Genomic DNA, 5,748 nt, shown 5'->3' with positions numbered 1-5,748 from the left:
GGACCAGAATTGAGTTGCATCTAATTGAGTTGTTGGCCAAATGGGTCCCATGAAAACCCTCAAACAACTCAACCAACAGCCAAGACGATAGGGTTCCCTTCACAACAAATGGCAAGTCCTCACTGCTGAAGACAACACCTATAGAACGCAATGGCACCATTAAACTGATTCCTACGAACAGCCTTCACTAAGGTGTGCTCTGCATGCTACCAAAAAAGAAATGTAAGCACCAAACTGACCACAAAATCTTTGATCTACAATGGTGTCCTGCCTACATATGCTAAGGTAATGGTGGCACAAAGGTTTTGGGAGTAGGTTTCAACCCATATTTGAAGGTGCTCTCAAGCTAAGTAAAGGCTGATTTTCTATTCAAGCTCATGCTCATTATTTCAAAACATATATTTGGAGTGAAAAATAGAAAATAATCTACTTTAAGCTCACCTGTTCAATGCACTGCTTTCCAAAGGCAGGCCATGGTGAGGCTTTCTTTTGTTTTATTCTGTATCCATCCCATTCCCTTTCCAATGACAAACTGTGTCTGTATCTGATGTTCTCAACCAAGAAAAAAGCAATATAAAAAAGCAATATAAAGTAGACCAAAAAAAGATAGGGTTTATGAGAGGACTTATTGGACCATGTGTGTATGGAGGCCAAGATGTCTCAAACCTGACACCTGTAACTTTAAAAGTATGAATGCAGGATAAATAAATCAGGCCCAGTCTGTAAGCCTCTGTAAGTTGTAATCACATGATTATTTCTTTCTTTTCTAAAGTAAAAGGCCTCAAAACCTGGAGAACCTCTGGTGATGATTTAAGCATCCAAGTGCCAGAGATCTTGGAGTCCTTGTGACCAAGATGGGAGAAATAAGCTGCCACAACTCCAAAAGAAAGTAAGACCTCATATTTCCTCCATCTCTTGTCTGGCTTAGACCTTAGCTGCTTAGGTGGTACCTGCCCTCACTGAGAGTGGTTCTCGCCCACTCTTTCCACCACCCTCCAGGCCAGGCTCTGGGATCAGTTCCAGAAACATCCCCAGACATAATGCTTTGCCAGCTACACACATGTCACGCAATCCACCCAAGTTGGCATCTAAAGTGAAATATAGCAATGCATTTCTAGATACTTTCCTTGATGCTTCATCCATGGAACCAGTGTACTACCACCAAGTAACTGTCAGCTGGCATTTTATAGGGAAGGATTCATAATAAGCCATGTTCCATTTCATTTTTTTTCCTCTCATGCTTTACCTACAAATCTTATTTCACAGATGTGTAACTGAAAAATTGTGATTATAGAGCTATCTAGCTGATGTTAGTGAGCTCTTGAGGTGGAATAAAATCTAAATATTGTTTCTTCTGGTTAAATGATTTTCACATTCTGGTGGATATGTGAAAGTTTATGGAATAAGAATTACTTAGAGAGATGAAGGAACCCAACAGAATCAGCAAGGGAGAGTTAACCATCATCCAAAGGGGTGGGTGCTCCCATCTCAGACCATGTGCTACATAAATACCAAAGAGGCAAAACCCCTCTGCCATTTTTAAAATATTTCTTTCTGTTTTTAGACTGAGGAATACCAATATTTCTCTTCAACAGAACCCTATGTTCCTATTAAACTTGAAATGGTTATTCTAATTTAGCCTCTGAAGGACACTGGGCTGGAGCCAACAGTTAAGCTTTGAGAGATTTCAGGAACCTACCAAATCATTGAATATGCAATAGCTGTAAATGAGAACAGGGTGATTCCTGAGACGTTATTTGCCATGCAAACCAATAGCTCATCCATATTCTAAAAGCAAGAGGATAAAGTATAATTAAACAGGCATGTTGCCAAAGGTAAATTCTACTTATTGGAAATAGGTTATGATTACTATAAATACAAGCAAAATGCATTTACAATCACTGTGCATATTTTGAAATTTTTAAAAGACATGAAGCTACAAAAATCTTGAATTTCGCTTTGCTTTCAGCATTTGTTTTTAAATACTTATATTGAAAATTATATGAGGCCATATGAACATTTTGGAAGTTTTAGATATTTTTAAATTATAATTTAAAAATTAGTAAATGCAACAAACATTTAAATTCACTCCCCTTTGTTCTATACTATAACCATGTTTTTTAAAAGGGTGGGGGTGTTTTTATCATCATTCAATTGAAAGGAAGAGAAGAAAATTATGTCAAAGAACATGATGTGTGTGGTGGCTTGAATACATATGACCTCCGTAGATTCATGCACTTGAATCATTTGAATGCTTGGCCATAGGGAGTGGCACTATTAGGAGTTGTGGCCTTATTGGAAGAGGTATGGCCTTGTTAGAGGGAGTGTGTCACTGTGGAGGTGGGGGGTCTAGAGTCTTTTTCTTCAAGCTTTTAACCATTTTAATTGACAGAGTTTTAATTGGTATGCAATATGTCTTACAACAAATGTAGATATGATGCCATCAAATATCAAAGAAGTTGCACACCTTCCCATCTTTAAACAATGTCAACTAACTTACTCCAAGAGAGCAATGTGGCAATGAGTCCATGTGAACTAATGTTTCCGAGATCAAAGTTGAAATGGTAACATCCATTTGCCCATAAAAGAAGGTTAAAGGCAAAGGAAGTGAATCATCATGCAAATTAGCATCTGGACCAATCACAAAATTCATTTTCAAGATGCATAGGATCAAACCATGCACCCTTGCAAGCAAGATGAAGGGCAAACAGATGACATCAGATCATAATCTACTCCTCTGAGACCTCATGGTGTGAAAGTAAGAGGGCTTCTTCCAGAAGTGCTGAGGCATCCAGGTGTGTCATCTTAACCTGGTCCTGATGCAGGTCTATTAGACCTTTGTCCTGGACCACCTTTTCAGTTGGAGGGGAGACATCCTCTGTAACCCCAGGAACAGTTAACCCTGCATCAATCAGGTGCACAGGAAGGACGTTTAGAGCTCTGATAGACATCTGAGGTGACCGTGACATTAACGGTAGTTTTAGAGTAAAACCAACACACCAGTATAACAACAAGTAAGAAACTGAGATCACTTATATATCTATATAATATAGAAATGTCCATAAATAGTTTTTCTCCAGAAACTGAAAACACTGTAGACACAATTTCATTAATCCTCACAACATGTCTGTGAGGTAGAAAGGGGTAAGGCCACTATGAAAGCATCATTGCCATTTGATAAATGAAGACACAGCTGTGCAGGGAGGATAGGGACCCATCAGAGCCATCGTGAAAGAAAGCATCATTGCCTACCATTCTTTGATCATTTGTAGTCCATGGAGAAGAGGCTCCTAGCTTTCTTTTTGCTCTGACTTTCTCTCTAAAGCATTCTGATTAGTTCGTTCCATGATGGGGTATGACTGCTTTTATCTACTTAGGGGAACCACTAATTTCCCTTGTGTAGACTTAAACTAACTCTCCCTGAGGTAAAAAACAACAATTATTGGCATATATATATATTTCAGAGCTCTGTGTGAGTGCTTGCGTGTGTGCGTGCATGCATGTGTGTGTATGTGCGTGTGCGTGTGCGTGTGCGTGTGCGTGTGTGTGTGTGTGTGTGTGTGTGTAGCAATGTATTTGGCAAAGTCCATTCTCACACTCACACATTTTATAGTAACAAACATGCTAGGGTCATTCTTGAGCTTTGAGCAGACACTGTCAGTCACCTTGTTGTATATGATTGCTTTGCATTTTGCTGAAAGCAATTAGAAGCAAATCAGAGCCATGGCAACTACATGTTCACATACAATGTCATCCTTCGGTGTGAAAAAATTCTTGTGTCTCTGGTTTCTAACAGGTCTTGGGAGGAAGCTGATTCCTCTGGCCTAGGATTTATTTGGGGGGTCTGGAGTCTTAAATGCTCAAGTTATGCTGAGAGAGAGAGAGAGAGAGAGAGAGAGAGAGAGAGAGAGAGAGAGAATCTGCTACCTGCAGATCAAGATGTAAAACTCTCAACTCTTCCAGCACTCTGCCTGGTTGCTCTCATGCTTCCTCCCATGAGGATATTGCACTGAATCCCGAAAACTGTAAACCAGCTTCAATTAAATGTTTTCCTTTAAAAGACTTGCTTTGGTCGTGGTGTCTCTTCAAAGCAATACAATCCTAAATAAGACAAAGAGTAATTTATAGAAAGAGGGAGAAAAAAAATGAGATGAAAAAAAAAGTAACCAAAGGAATTATCACAAAACAGACATGGACATTCTTTTCAGAAGAACTGTATTTTAGTATACAAAGGAAAAAGGTTGTTTTCCTTTTTCCCACTATGTGCAGGCCAGGTCCTGAATGGCCTTGTTCAGGCCCCAAAATGGAAGCCTTCTTTTCTATTCCCGGAAGCTAGCAACATCCTCTGATATATCCCATATTAAATTTATTTCTAATTTCTATTCCAGCTGGGAGAGTAATCAGAAATGGCTACGTAACGATAATCATTTGTCTAGCATCAGGGGAAAAGAAATTCTTTCCACATTCTATGACTTGTAACCCAAGAACCCTGGACATTGTAAAGCTACCATTGGCACTTTGACCACTCAGATGACAAGTGAATAATCAAAGTATCATTGGCTCTTTCTGATCTCAGTGGCCTATAGAGAACAATAAACTCCCATTAAGATGTTTCTAATGCTTCTAAATGTATTGCAGTTGTTGCTGCTCTGTGTCACATGCATCCGTAGGTGGCAGAAGGAGAGAAACTATGTTCATGCTTAGTGTTCTGATCCATGGACATTTGAATTATTAGTAGCTTAGAAGATGAACATTCCCTGAAAATAGCACTCTGAGACAACCAAAAAGGGGGCCTGGACAGGGAGCTAGCCTGAGACAGCCACCAGTCAGGTGCCACAGAATAGGGAGCAAACCGGAGACTAGAAGAAACATGCCTGGGACTATGGGCCAAGGATGAGAATGAGCCGGAGATAGCCAACCCTCCCATATGGGGCCACTTGGGCAGCCCAGGCAAGGAACAAGCCCTCAGATGAACACCAGACTGCTGGCATAGGGCCCTGACAGGGAGCTAGCCTGAGATGACAGTCCGATGTGACACATGCCTGTGGGAGTGGGCAGATAGTGCCCAAGATGACCCCTGTCTGGATCTATAATGCATGAGCGGAGCATAGCACTCCTTAAACCACTCATGAGAGACCCTGGGCACCAGTAAGCAGGTAGTGGAGAAAAGGAAGAGAAAGAGAAACAAGGATGCGAGCGTAATAAAGGGAGGCAGAACTGGAGACTCGAGGGTAGTAAGGAACAGCCTGATATGAGTAGCCAGTGATGCCACCTGAGACCGTGGTGGGGTCCTAGCCTGTGCTGCCACCAGGAACCATATCTGGGTTTGTGGCCCTGCAGCAGCACAGGTCTGTTACCACCAAAGGCCAGGGTATGTACCTGCTCTGGGCTGCCGGCCTGGAGTATGTTGATGTCTGAGGGCTGTACAGAACTGGCCCCACCCTTAGCCTGGGCATTCTGGGAGAGCTCTCTTTAGAAGTATGAGAACAGGAGAACTGACTCTGCCATTAGCCAGCTGCAGTACTCAAGAGCACAGGCCTACACATTGTACACAAGTGCTGAAGTTGTGGGTGAAGTTGTGAAGTGCCGTGAATACAAGCAAGGGATGGTGGTGTGAACTCCGCAATCCCCAGACGAAGTCAGGAGACCTGGCCCTGTGGTGGTGAGTGCAGGAAAGCTGGCCCTGCACCTCAGCTATGCAGCAGGGTAGTGTTGGCCCTGGTTGCAATGGTAGGGCGGGGTGGGAGC

The 5,748-nt window shown here is 42.0% G+C and overlaps 1 non-coding gene across 1 annotated transcript; it reads left to right on the top strand.

Moving 5' to 3' along the window:
- Nucleotides 1-4,616: 4,616 nt before the first annotated feature.
- Nucleotides 4,617-4,747, top strand: LOC117718335 (small nucleolar RNA SNORA17). The gene has a single exon (XR_004608031.1). It is a non-coding gene; the product is annotated as a small nucleolar RNA SNORA17 (small nucleolar RNA).
- Nucleotides 4,748-5,748: the final 1,001 nt, after the last annotated feature.

This window comes from Arvicanthis niloticus, chromosome 12 (assembly GCF_011762505.2).
Source record: "Arvicanthis niloticus isolate mArvNil1 chromosome 12, mArvNil1.pat.X, whole genome shotgun sequence".
NCBI classification, from domain to species: Eukaryota; Metazoa; Chordata; class Mammalia; order Rodentia; family Muridae; genus Arvicanthis; species Arvicanthis niloticus.
The sequence above is the reverse complement of the archived record's forward strand: the minus strand, read 5'-3'. Positions and strand labels throughout refer to the sequence as shown.